The 14681-nt window shown below is 47.1% G+C and overlaps 1 protein-coding gene across 1 annotated transcript in view; it reads right to left on the bottom strand.

The window, feature by feature from the left end:
• Nucleotides 1–3080: 3080 nt before the first annotated feature.
• Nucleotides 3081–14681, bottom strand: part of APOO (apolipoprotein O) — a 142292-nt gene continuing 130691 nt past the window's right edge. Inside the window, exon 10 of the transcript XR_012515582.1 lies at nt 3081–3165. The gene's annotated coding sequence lies outside the window, so the exon portion shown is untranslated. The remainder of the gene's footprint in view (nt 3166–14681) is intronic.

Below are 14681 nucleotides of genomic sequence, written 5' to 3' on the forward strand. Positions count from 1 at the left end.
GTGTGGCTCTTTGTCTCCCATAGTGGCTCACAGGGTTGAAATGCCTAGCTGAGTTTGCCACGGTTCCGACACTGGCCCTCGGATATGCAAATCTGAAACTTGATTTGTCACTTCACTAAAGGTAAATCTGTGTGTCTATAAGGACTCACATTAGTCAAGAGACTGATACATGAAATTAGAATATCAATTTATTATTTTTTTATTTGAGACAGGGTCTCTCACTTGGTCACCCAGGCTCAAGTGCAGTGGTGTCGTTATGGCTCCCTACATCCTCAAACTCCCAAGCTCAAGCAATCCTCCCACTTTAGCCTCCCAAGTAGTTGGGACCACAGGTGTGCGCCATCATGCCCAGCTAATTTTTTTAATTTTTTTTTTTTTTTTTTTTTTTTTTGAGATGGAGTTTCGCTCTTATTACCCAGGCTGGAGTGCAATGGCGTGATCTCGGCTCACTGCAACCTCCGCCTCCTGGGTTCAGGCAATTCTCCTGTCTCAGCCTCCTGAGTAGCTGGGACTACAGGTGTGCACCACCACGCCCGGCTAATTTTTGTATTTTTAGTAGAGACGGGGTTTCACCATGTTGACCAGAATGGTCTCGATCTCTTGACCTTGTGATCCACCCGCCTCGGCCTCCCAAAATGCTAGGATTACAGGCTTGAGCCACTGCGCCCGGCCTTTTTTTTTTTTTTTTTTTTGTAGTAGAGATGATATCTCCCTATGTGGTCCAGGCTGGTCTTGAACTCCTGGGCTCAAGTGATCCTCACACCTCAGCCTCCTGGGATTACAAGCCTAAGCCACCACACCTGGCCTCCATTTTTGTTTTTGTTTGTTTGTTTGTTTGTTTGTTTGAGACAGGATTTCACTCTCTCGCCCAGACTGTAGTGCAATGGTGCGATCTTGGTTTACCACAATGTCTGCCTCCTAGGCAAAAGTGATTCTCCTGCCTCAGCCTCCCAAGTAGGTGGGATTACAAGCACACACCACTACTTCCCGGCTAATTTTTGTATTTTTAGTAGAGACAGGGTTTCACAATGTTGGCTGGGCTGGTCTCAAACTCCTGACCTCAAATGATCCACCGGCCTCAGCCTCCCAAAGTGCTGGGATTATATACATGACCCACCACTCCCTGCCTGGCCTCAACTTTTTAATCCATAATGAGATGTGGGTCTGCTTGAGGGCCATGAGAAGCCCAATTATAACTAGAAGATTTTTTTTTTTTGAGACAGAGTCTCACTCTGTTGCCAGGCTCCAGGCTGGAGGGCAGTGGCACAATCTCGGCTCACTGCAACCTCCACCTCCTGGGTTCAAGCAATTCTCCTGCCTCAGCCTCCCGAGTAGCTGGGACTACAGGTGCATGCCACCACGCCCAGCTGATTCTTGTATTTTTAGTGGAGACAGGGTTTCACCATGTTGGCCAGGATGGTCTCGATCTCTTGAACTCGTGATCCGCCTGCCTTGGCCTCCCAAAGTGCTGGGATTACAGGCTTGAGCCACCGCACCCAGCCATAACTAGAAGATTTATTAATGAGCATGAAATCAGTTGCATTCAGTTAAGATACATTCACAAGAAGGTAAGCACCATGATGGTAAAGATTTGTCTGATTTTTCTACTGCTATGATTCCAGAGATTATAATAGTACCTGATACAATAAAAACTCTGGGCCAGGTGTGGTGGCTCACACCTGTAATCCCAGCACTTAGGGAGGCTGAGGTGGGTGGATCACGAGGTCAGGAGATCAAGACCATCCTGGCCAACATGGTGAAACACTGTCTCTACTAAAAAATACAAAAATCAGCCAGGCGTGGTAGTGCATGCCTGTAGTCCCAGCTACTGGGGAGGCTGAGACAGAAGAATCGCTTGAACCCGGGTGGCAGAGGTTGCTGTAAGCCAATCCAGTCTGGTGATAGAGCAAGACTCCATCTCAAAGAAAAAAAAAAATCTGTTGAATAAATAAAGACAGACTGATGTATCTCTCTCCACAATACATAGACACCTGTCTCAAGATTCAACAACAGAAGTGCTTGCATCAGGGTATTCTTGTGCCCAGTGCAGTACCAGATTGAGTGGTGCCAATTTTGGCCTTTGAGGTTCTTTTTCTGTGTGTCCAGGACTGAATCTAGTTAACACCTTTAGTTGCCTACCCTAAGCCACTCCCTTCTTCTTTTTTTTTTTGAGACAGTTACACTCATTTTGCCCAGGATGGAGTGTAATGTAATGGCACGATCTCGGCTCACTGCAACTCCGCCTCCCAAGTTCAAGCGATTCTCTTGCCTCAGTCTCTCAAGTAGCTGGGATTACAGGCATGCACCACCATACCTGGCTAATTTTTTGTATTTTTAGTAGAGACAAGGTTTCACTATGATGGCCAGGCTGGTCTCGAACTCCTGACCTCAGGTGATCCACCTGCCTCAGTGTCCCAAAGTCCTGGGATTACAGGTGTGAGCCACTGTGCCCGGCTGCCCCGCTAATTTTTTATGTTCTTAGTAGAGACGGGGTTTCACCATGTTGGCCAGGCTGGTTTTGAACTCCTGACCTCAAGTGATCTGCCCACCTCAGCCTCCCAAAGTGCTAGGATTACAGATGTGAGCTATTGTGCCCAGCCACTTCTACAAAAGTTATAAAGCCCATAATATATGGCTATTATTTTCACCCTAGTTAAATATCTTTTTTTTTTTTTTTTTTTTTTTTTTTTTTGAGACGGAGTTTCGCTCTTGTTACCCAGGCTGGAGTGCAATGGCGCGATCTCGGCTCACCGCAACCTCCGCCTCCTGGGCTCAGGCAATTCTCCTGCCTCAGCCTCCTGAGAAGCTGGGATTACAGGCACGTGCCACCATGCCCAGCTAATGTTTTGTATTTTTAGTAGAGACGGGGTTTCACCATGTTGACCAGGATGGTCTCGATCTCTCGACCTCGTGATCCACCCGCCTCGGCCTCCCAAAGTGCTGGGATTACAGGCTTGAGCCACCGCACCCGGCAATATCTTTTAAAGATGTTAAAAACAAGAAAAATATATTTTATATTTACCCACATATTTGCCATTTCTGGTGCTCTTCATTCCTTTGCGTAAATTCAAGTGTCCATCTGGTATAATTTTCCGTCAGTCTGAACAACTTCCTTTAGCATTTCTTGTAGTACAGTTTTAGTGAATTCTTTTGGCTTCAACTTTCCTGAAATAAAAATCCATTTTTGGATTATGCCTTCATTTTTGGAGAACATTTTCACTGGATATAAAATTCTAGGCTGACAGTGTTTTTCTTTCAGCGCATTAAAGATGTCATTCCACCACCTCTAGTTTGCATTGTTTTTGATGAGAAACCAGCTATCAGTCTCACCTTTAAAATTTTCTCTGAATCAGGCCAGGCATGGTGGCTCACACCTGTAATCCCAGCACTTTGGGAGGCTAAGGTAGGTGGATCACCTGAGGACAGGAGTTCAAGACCAGCCTGGCCAACATAGTGAAACCCTGTCTCTATTAAGAATACAAAAATTAGCCGGGGATGGTGGCACATGCCTGTAGTCCCAGCTACTCAGGAGGCTGAGGCAGGAGAATCACTTGAGCCTGGGAGGCAGAGGTTGCTGTGAGCCAAGACCATACCACTGCACTCCAGCCTGGGTGACAGAGCGAGACTCAATCTCAAAAAAAAAAAAATCTCTAATCACTGGTTTTCAGAAATTTGATTCTGCAATGCCTTGTGGTTTCCTTTGTGTTTATGTGGCTTGGGATTCACTGAAATTCTTAGGTGTGTTAATTTATAGTCTTCAATAAATTTGGAACATTCCAAATGTAGAATGAGAACTACAAGACTGAGAATTGTGTTTCACTAATATATATTACTGACGGTAAATAAAGAGTGCTTAACAACTATTCACAGGTCTTTAACTGTTTTTGTTTTTAACCATGGCTTCAGAGACTAGGTACTGAAAGAAAGTTTGGGAAAATTTAGCAAGCAATAGGTTTCTGACATTCTTTTTGAAAAGGAAAAAAAATAGAAAGTTTGGGAAATTTTTATGTCTGCTCTCCTGTCCAGATTCTAAGCACTGTAACTGCATAATTTCCCCCTATCTGATATCTGTAAAATATCTATAAAAAGAACAAAGGGCCAGACACCATGACTCACGCCTAGAACCTCAGCACTTTGGGAGGCCAAGTCAGGTGGATCACTTGAGGTCAGGAGTTTGAGATCAACCTGGCCAACATGGTGAAACCCCATCTCTACTAAAAATACAAAAATTAGCTGGGCATAGTGGCACATGCCTGTAGTCCCAGCTATTTGGGAGGATGAGGCAGAAGACTTGCTTGAATCCAAGAGGTGGAGGTTACAGTGAACCAAGATCCTGCCTCTGCACTCCAGCCTGGGTGACAGAGCAAGACTCCATCCCAAAAAGAAAAAGAAAAAAAAAAGAGCAAGGAAGAAAAGTTGTGTGAATTAATATATTCTGAATCATGGCCTTTTGCACGTTTTCTCCTACTTTCATCCTTTCTGTAAGCTTGCTTCTTTAAAAAAAAAAAATCTCCGCCGGGCGTGGTGGCTCAAGCCTGTAATCCCAGCACTTTGGGAGGCCGAGGCGGGTGGATCACGAGGTCGAGAGATCAAGACCATCCTGGTCAACACGGTGAAACCCCGTCTCTACTAAAAATACAAAAAACTAGCTGGGCGTGGTGGCGCGTGCCTGTAATCCCAGCTACTCAGGAGGCTGAGGCAGGAGAATTGCCTGAGCCCAGGAGGCAGAGGTTGCGGTGAGCTGAGATCGCGCCATTGCACTCCAGCCTGGGTAACAAGAGCGAAACTCCGTCTCAAAAAAAAAAAAAAAAAATCTCCAAATGTCTATTATAGTTGAATGTTATTTAAGTCACAAATAAGATCCACTTCTAAAGTGAGATAGACCTGTAAATAATTTACCCAGGTGATGTATTCTGGATTGACCCTGTTCACATGGTGTCTAGCCAGGCAGACAAAATGCTCCAAGGAACATGCAACAGGGTTTACAATACTGATTATTCATACTGTTTTCAAACAAGAATCATTGCACATTTATTATTTGTGAGGAAGATCAATGTTTCATGCCAAAGGTCAGTGAATAAGAGAATGGTCCTGCGTAAGGGCAGGACAAAACAAGCGTAGGGCCCCATCAGGCCACTCCCAGTTATTCTTCCTAATCCCAAAATAGTTGTAACCCTTATATCACCAGGTAGCCAGAAAGGAACAAACCTTTAGAGGGTGCCTATTATATCCTAGGCACTCTACAAAGGGCTTTAATATTTAATATTTACATCATTTAACATTTACAACCCTAGGAAGAGGAAGTTTTTTTTTTTTTTTTTTTTGAGACAGAGTCTCACTCTGTCACCCAGGCTGGAGTGCAGTGGTACGATCTCAGCTCACTGCAACCTTCACCTCCCAGGTTCAAGCAATTCTCCTGCCTCAGCCTCCCGAGCAGCTGGGATAACAGGCATGCACCACACCCAGCTAATTTTTGTGTTTTTAGAAGAGATGGGGTTTCACCGTATTGGCCAGGCTGGTCATGAACTCCTGACCTTATGATCCACCTGCCTCGGCTTCCCAAAGTGCTGGGATTACAGGCATAAGCCACGGTGCCCAGCCCAGAAGTTATTATTATTCACTTCATTTTACACATAACTACGCTCAAATTCAAGTACCTTGTCTAAAATCACACAGCTGGTAACTGGCAGCACTCAGATTTTCACCTAAATTTGCCTGGCCTAAAAAAAAAAAAAAAAAAAAATCCCTGCTTTTTCTGCCACACAAGTTCCCTTAGCTCCACCTTCTAAAAGGACTTAATTAGTCAACTACCCTTTGGCATCATGCCAAAAGGCTGGCATCACTTGCATGGATAAGAAAACCCACAACCCCTGTCTGAGGTTAAGTGTGTATTCTATCTATGAGGGAAGAATATAAATGAAGATGTGGAACATTTTGTTAAAGTGAAAGCAAGTTTAGTTTTTTTGGTTTTGTTTTGTTTTTGAGACAGAGTCTCGCTCTTTCGCCCAAGCTGGAGTGCAGTGGTGCAATCTTGGTTCACCGCAACCTCCACCTCCTGGGTTCAAGCCATTCTCCTGCCTCAGCCTCCTGAGTAGCTGGGATTACAGGCATGTACCACCACCCAGATCATTTCTGTATTTTTAGTAGAGACGGTATTTCACCATGTTGACCAGGGTGGTCTTGAACTCCTGACCTCAAGTGATCCGTGCACCTCCACCTTCTAAAGTATTGGGATCACAGGCATGAGTCACACCCAGCCATGAAAGCAAATTTATTAGGAAAGTAAAGAAATAAAGAGGCTGGGCGCGGTGGCTCAAGCCTGTAATCCCAGCACTTTGGGAGGCCCAGGCGGGTGAATCACGAGGTCAAGAGATCGAGACCATCCTGGTCAACATGGTGAAACCCCGTCTCTACTAAAAATCTAAAAAATCAGCTGGGCATGGTGGCGCGTGCCTGTACTTCCAGCTACTCAGGAGGCTGAGGCAGAAGAATTGCCTGAACCCAGGAGGCGGAGGTTGTGGTGAGCTGAGATCGCGCCATTGCACTCCAGCCTGGGTAACAAGAGCGAAACTCCATCTCAAAAAAAAAAAAAAAAAAAAAAAGAAATAAAGAATGGCTGCTCCACAAACAGAGCAGCCTGTAGACCATTTTTACAGTATTAGGACAGCTCTCACCTCTGAAAGAAATGATGGTGTTATGACGACTCAGGTTTACCAAGTAGATTTGCCAACCAATGAGATCTGCCTCAATCATTACAGAATCAGGAATCGTCATCTCAGAGTCATTCTGAAATGATTCATCATAGAATTGGGAATCATCTGAGTCATTATCAGAGTCTCAGATCATCAGGATTGTAATCCCTATGGCACTTTGCTTGAAGCATTTTATTTTCCTGGCCGGACACCATCTGTTCTCATGAGCAGAAAAATCCTATGGTCTCTGCAATTCTCCTTCTGTGAAGAGGCCTGGATGGAGGCAGCTTCCTGCAGCCTCTCTGGGTGGCAGGATCTCCTAGCAAGTTGATCGTGTCACGAGATCCTTCAGGTGTTGCTTTTCCAGCTGGAAACCTCTGTAACCAGTGGTGCCTTTGACTGAGTTTTGATCTGGCCGCTGGACTCATTCCACTGAAATGGGCTAGCAGGCTGTGCTTGGCTCATGCTACCAGCCAGGATTCTACACCTGCCAAGGGTGAGCCAGATACGGAGTGGCAAGGGGTGTGTGGGTGAGCAAGCACAGGGTCTAGCCACTGCGCACAGCCAGACACACCAGCTGCTGCAGGTGGGCGGGCAGCTCCAGGCACTGGCAAAGGTGCCGGTTCCATGCAAGTCTGCAACTGGATCTGATGAACCACAAGCAGCATCTGCTGAACCACAAGCAGCATCTGCTGTGGGCACTGTGTCTGGACAAGGGGGATGCAGTGGTGCCCAGAAGTTTGAAGATGCCAGAAACTGCAGAGCTCCAAAGAGGGTATCACAGCCCTGGCTCAGGGAGCCCCTAGGTCTGGGATCCCAGAAGGGCCATGGCACTTCTCTCCTTCACATCACCCACAACATGTCAAGTCGGGGTGGGGGGAGAGGGTGTGTTTCAGCCCTGTTTGTGTTACTGCTCTTTCAGTCCCATCATTCAGTGGGTCCTGAGTTCTTGTCCCACATCCAGGAAGAATGAGGTCCAAGGACAACTAGAGGGTAAGCAAGGCAGAGAGGAGCCTTATTGAGTGACAGAACAGCTCTCGCGAAACCTGAAGTGGATAGCTCCTTTCCGCAGGCAAGTCGTTCCAGTAAGGGTCCAGCTCTCAATGGAGAAGAGACTCAGAGTAGGTAGCTCCCTTCCGCAGGCTGGTCGTCTTGATGAGTCAAGACTGAATTGGGCAGTTCCTTTCCACGGCTGGTAGTCCCAGTATCTGTGGGAGTCTGGCTGGGCTCAGAAGGCTGCCCCCCGCCACCAGCCTCCCTCCTGCACTTGTCAGTTCCCAAAGTCTGAAGGGGGCCGAGGTGACAGGGGACTGGCATGTCAGCAGCGCCCCCAAGCACAGCACACCTAGCTGGGTCTAGACACCACTTGGGCTCAGCCACAACTTTGTTCCACCCCAGAGTGGGCTCCAGGAGCAGGGAGAGGCCAGGCAGCGGGAGCAGGCACTTCCAAGCCTGCCGGGGGAGTGGGGCTTCCCGGCCTCCTAGAGCACAGGGATGTCCAGGTTAGCAGCTGTGGCTGTATGGCTGCAGCCATGCCTGAAAGCTTGGGGCTCCCACCCCGCCAACTCAGAAGGGGGTGGGGCTCTGGCCAGCTCCACAGAGCGTGCAGCGGGGTCAGTGCCTCCCCGAGTACAGCCAGCCTCATCGCAGTAGCCGCTCCAGAAGGGCCACTGCTGCCATCAATTGTTTACTTGTCTTAAACTGTAGATGGTCCTGACCCATATCGCAGAGTTCTACTTACCAGTCCCATTATCAGGACTGGGGACTGGAATGCAAAGCAGAGGAGAAATGCTTAGGAAGAGGAAGAGGTCGAGGAGACTGGAACTGTTAAGAGCACTCCCTGTTGTAATTATGTAGCCGGCACCGTGGATCACGCCTGTAATCCCAGCACTCTGGGAGGCCGAGGCAGGTGGATCACCTGAGGTTGGGGGTCTGAGACCAGCCTGACCAACATGGAGAAACCCTGTCTTTACTAAAAAATACAAAGTTAGCTAGGCATGGTGGCACATGCCTATAATCCCAGCTACTTGGGAGGCTGAGGCAGGAGAATTGCTTGAACCCAGGAGGCAGAGGTTGCGGTGAGCTGAGATCGAGATATTGCACTCTAGCCTGGGCAACAAGAGGGAAACTCGATCTAAAAAAAAAACAAAAACAAAACAGGATGTGTGCTAGTGAAACTTAATTTGTGAGAAGTGGACTCAAGTGTTTTGCTTGTTTACAGATTTTTGCTTGAGTTCCAGCCCTAGGAGAATATTTCATATAATGTCTGTTTTTTGTTTTTACCATTTCTGCCAGAAGATCTATGAGGGTCATAATTGCACATAATTACACAGCAGTACAGTAAAAGATTTCTTGACTTCAAAGTCAGTAAACCAGCCAGGCGTGGTGGCTCATGCCTGTAAATCCCAGCATTTTGGCAGGCAGAGGCAGGCAGATCACTTAAGGTCAGGAGTTCAAGACCAGCCTGGCCAACATGGCGAAACCCTGTCTCCACTAAAAATACAAAAAGTTAGCTGGGGATGGTGGCGTGTGCCTGTAATTCCAGCTACTAAGGAGGCTGAGGCAAGAAAAACACTTGAACCTGGGAGGCAGAGGTTGCTGTGAGCTGAGATGGTGCTACCGCACTCCAGCCTGGCTGACAGAGGAAGACTCCATCTCAAAAAAAAAGTCTGTACCTAAGCTATGTTTCTGACTTTCTTTTCTAATGAGGTTGTTTTTGTTTTGTTTTGTTTTGTTTTTTCTGAGATGGAGTTTCCATCTTTTTGCCCAGACTGGAGTGCAATGGCACGATCACAGCTCACCAAAATCTCTGCCTCCTGGGTTCAAGCGATTCTCCTACCTCACCCTCCCAAGTAGCTGGGATTACAGGTATGCGTCACTACGCCTGGCTATTTTTTTGTACTTTTAGTAGAGACAGGGTTTCTCCATGTTGGTCAGGCTGGTCTCAAACTCCCAACCTCAGGTGATCCACCCACCTTGGCCTCCCAAAAGTCTGGGATTACAGGCATGAGCCACTGCGCCCAGCCTAGAAGGGAGGCAGAAGTGAGTGGATACAAGGTTTCACTACGTTGGCCAGGCTGGTCTTGAACTGACCTCAAGTGATCCACCCAGCTCAGCCTGCCAAAGTGCTGGGATCAGGCGTTCAAGACCATCCTGGCCAACATGGTGAAACCCCATCTCTACTAAAAATACAAAAAAAATTAGCTGGGTATGGTGACACATGCCTGTAGTCCCAGCTATGCGGGAGGATAAGGCAGGAGAATTGCTTAAACCCAGGAGGCAGAGGTTGCAGTGAGCCAAGATCGCACCACTGCACTCAAGCCTGGGCAACAAAGTGAGAAGACTCGCTCTCAAAAAAAAAAAAAAAGTAAAATAGGCTGGGCACAGTGGCTCACGCCTGTAATCCTAGCACTTTGGGAGGCTGAGGCTGGTGGATCACTTGAGGTCAGGAGTTCAAGACCAGTCTGGGCAATACGGTGAAACCACATCTCTACTAAAAATACAAAAATTAGCCAGGTTTGATAGCACATACCTATAATCCCAGGTACTCGGGAGGCTGAGGCAGGAGAATCGCTTGAACCCAAGAGGCGGAGGTTGCAGTGAGCTGAGATCACGCCACTGCACTCCAGCCTGGGCCACAGAGTGAGACTCTATCTCAAATAAAAAAAAATAGTTGTAAGGATCAAATGAGACAATTAAGGCAAACTGCCTAAGGCAATGCCTTGGCTGATTCCCTTCCTACTCCTCTCCCCCTACTCAGTTCTCCTCAGTTACAGGAATTCTCTTTCTCACCAAGGTTAAATTCTGCTATATAAGCCAACACACATTTCTAAAAGTAACCTGTATATACCATGAGGGCTGATTTCAAAACTTGCTCATCCTTCAAAACCTCCAAGTACCTAGCACAAGACTCAGTATATACATGTTCATCTGTTGACTCATTAACCAAATACAATTTTCCAAATGCTAGATAGTTAATCCTGTTTTTGTTTGTTTGAGACGGAGTCTCGCTCTGCCGCCCAGGCTGGAGTGCAGTGTCGAGATCTTGGCTCACTGCAACCTCTGCCCTCTGGGTTCAAGCAATTCCCCTGCCTCAGCCTCCTGAGTAGGTGGGACTACAGGTGCAGACCACCACGCCCAGCCAATTTTTTGTATTTTAGTAGAGATGGGGTTTTACCACGTTGGTCAGAGTGGTCTCAATCTCCTGACCTCGTGATCCACCCACCTCGGCCTCCGAAAGTGCTGGGATTACAAGTGTGAGCTACCTTGCCCAGCCTAGTTAATCCCTTTTCTATGCCTTTTCCCCCCGCTGTTCATGAGCTGTATATGACATTTTAAATATAAATTTCACACTGGGCGTGAGATTTCTCATGCCTGTAATCCCAGCACTTTGGGAGGCTAAGGCATGAGAATCCCTTGAGTCCAGGAGTTCAAGACCAGTCTGGGCAACATAGAAAGACTCCCATTTCATTAGCCGGGTACGGTGGCACAGACCTGTAATACCAGCTACTCAGGAGGCTGAGGTGGGAGAATCGTTTGACCCTGGGAGGTGGAGGTTGCCTGGGAGACAGAGGAAGACTCTGTCTCAAAAAAAAAAAAAAAAAAAAAGACTCCCATCTCTATAAAAAATTTTAAAGATTAGCCAGGCATGGTGGCACATATCTGTGGTCCCAGTTACTCAGGAGGTTGAAGTGGGAGGATCCCTTAAGCCCAGTTCAAGGCTGCAGTGAGCTATAACCATACCACTGCACTCCAGCCCAGGTGACAGAAAAAGATCTTGTCTCTTAAAGAAAAAAATAGGCCAGGTGTGGTAGCTCCCGCCTGTAATCCCAGCACTTTTGGAGGGCGAGGCAGGCAGATCACCTGAGGTTGGCAGTTTGAGACCAGCCTGACCAACATGGTGAAACCCCATCTCTACCAAAAATACAAAATTAGCTGGGCATGGTGGCAGGCCCCCAGCTACTTGGGAGGCTGAGGCAGGAGAATCACTTGAATCCAGGAGGCAGAGGTTGCGGTGAGCCGAGATTGCACCACTGCACTCCAACCTGGGCAACAGAGTGATAGAGTGAGACTGTCTCCAAATATATATATATATACACACACACACATATATATATATATATATATATATATACGCGCACGCGTGCACACACACACATATATCTATATTTTATATATATATATACACACACACACACACACACAAATTCCAGTATCAGGAGAGTGTAATGTTGGTTGCATCGATCCACTGATGACAATGGAAAAGCATAATGTGATTCACTGCCATGAAAAACATTCAAATTTCTTAGGGTCTAGGCTTCTTTACGTGCACAAACACAGTCACAATAGGCTTTATTTAGCCATCTGTCCTGTTTTGGGTTTTTTTTGAGAGAGGGTCTCGCTCTGTCACCCAGGCTGGAGCGCAATGGCGCAATCATCACTCACTGCAGCCTCAAACTCCTAGGCTCAAGTGATCCTCCCACCTCAGCCTCCCAAGTGTAATAGCTGGGATACAGGCACATGCCACCACGCCTGTCTAATTTTTGTATTTTTGTAGAGACAGGGTCTGCCTATGTTGCCCAGGCTGGTCTCAAACTCCTGGGCTCAAGCGATCCATTCACCTCAGCCTCCCAAAGTGCTGGGTTTATGGGCATGAGCCACAGTGCCCGGCCACCATCTGTTTTTCAGAATAAGTTCTTTCTGTCACAAGGTCAAAGCAAAACAAAAGATCATGAAACTTAAACTGGTCCAGGCGCGGTGGCTCATGCCTGTAATCCGGGCACTTTGGGAGGTCGAGGTAGGTGGATCACCTGAGTTCAAGACCAGCCTGACCAATATGGTGAAACCCTGTCTCTACTAAAAATATAAAACTTAACCAGGCTTGGTGGTGTGCACCTGTAGTCCCAGTTACTCGGCAGGCTGAGGCAGGAGAATGGTTTGCACCTGGAAGGTAGAGATTGTAGTGAGCCGAGATCACCCCACTGCACTCCAGTCTGGGCAAAAGAAAGAAAGAAACTTAAACTGGAAAGGCAAAATAAACAGAAAAAATTATAATGCATGGGCCGGGCGTGGTGGCTCACACCTGTAATCCCAGCACTTTGGGAGGCCAAGGCAGGGGGATCACGAGGTCAGGAATTCGAGACCAGCCTTACTGACATGGTGAAACCCCATCTCTACTAAAAATACAAAAATTAGCTGGGTGTGGTGACGGGTGCCTGTAATCCCAGCTACTCAGGAGGCTGAGGCAGGAGAATGGCTTGAACCCCAGAGGCAGGGGTTGCAGTGAGCCGAGACTGCACCACTGCACTCCAACCTGGGAGTTAAATCTATAATGCATTTTAATGAAACAATCAGTATTCTACTAAACTAAGCAACCCAAACAGAAGACGGCTTTGGTTTTGCTTTAGCTACGCAGCTATCACTAGTGCTTAGTCATAGCAGTCTAATTCACTGTTACCAGTAAATGTATAACAAGCTCTCCTAAGTCCTGACATTTGAGGCAGAAACATGAGGAAAAGGCCTTCTGGTCATCCAGGAGGTCTAACCAACACTGTCAGGAAAGACTACTCGCTGTAACTTAGGCAACTGAGAATCAAAGTCATTTTGTAAAAATCACTTTGAGAAAGACCTTTGAGTTTCATAAACTCCCAGGGTGACTCACTATTCGTGGAATTCCCCTAGGGCAGGAAGGGTAACAGAGAATCGACTTCTGCTTTCTTTTCTACACACAGGATATTGCTAGCAAAGGCAGAGAATCACTTGTTGAACGTTAGGGGTGGTCATGTGGCAACAGTCTGATCACCCCCCCATCTACAGACTGCAGACACTGCAGGCCCCTTTCATGCTTTTCTTTCTTTTTCTTTCTTCTTTCTCTCTTTCTCTCTCTCTTCTCTTTCTCTCTCTCTCTCTCTCTCTTTCTCTCTTTCTTTCTTTCTTTCTTTCTTTTTGAGACAGAGTCTTACTCTGTTGCCCAGGCTGGAGTGCGGTGGTGTGATCTTGGCTCACTGCAACTTCCGCCTCCCAAATTCAAGCGATTCTCCTGCCTCAGCCTCCTGGGTAAATGGGATTACAGGCCCGAGTAACCACACATGGCTAATTTTATATTTTTAGTAGAGACGGGGTTTCACCATGTTGATCAGGTCGGTCTTGAATTCCTGACCTCGTGATCCGCCCACCTCTGCCTCCAAAAGTGCTGGGATTACAGGCATGAATGACCATGCCCAACCTCTTTTTATGCTTTTCATCACTGTGAAAATCATCGTCTGACTCATTTCTGAACCCAGGTAGGGCTGCCGAAGCAAGGCCCTCAGCAGGGTCTGTCTGGGAAAGTGGGTTGTAAAAGAAATGTCATTCATTCCACAAAGGCTTGAATACTTGCGCCAGGAGGTTCAATCCAGGAGTAGCTATCCTCGAATTCCCAAACACTGGTTTCAGAACATTTAAAACTTGTCAAGGGACCGGGCACAGTGGTTCACGCCTGTAATCCCTGCACTTTGGGAGGCTGAGGTGGGCAAATCACGAGGTCAGGAGATTGAGACCATCCTGGCCAACATGGTGAAACCCCGTCTCTACTAAAAATACAAAAATTAGCCAGACGCGGTGGCAGGCACCTGTAGTCCCAGCTACTTGGAGGCTGAGGCAGGGGAATCACTTGAACCTGGGAGGCAGAGGTTGTAGTGAGCTGAGATTGCACCATTGCACTCCAGCCTGGCAACAGAGCGAGACTCTGTCTCAAAAAATAAAATGAAATAAAAAAAGCTTGTCAAGGAATCCAGCTAGTTGTAATCCCAGCACTTTGGGAGGCTGAGGTGGGAGGAGCACTTGAGCCTAGGAGTTTGAGACCAGCCTGGGCAGCAAGATGGTGAGACCCTGTCTCTACAAAAACAAACAAACAAACCAAAAACCGTATCAAGGAATCCAAAGACCTTACCTTTGAAAACTGTAAAAAAAGTAAGAATACACAAGCCCATATTATTTTAGTCACTAGAG

The sequence above is a fragment of the Saimiri boliviensis genome, chromosome X (assembly GCF_048565385.1).
Source record: "Saimiri boliviensis isolate mSaiBol1 chromosome X, mSaiBol1.pri, whole genome shotgun sequence".
Taxonomy (NCBI): domain Eukaryota; kingdom Metazoa; phylum Chordata; class Mammalia; order Primates; family Cebidae; genus Saimiri; species Saimiri boliviensis.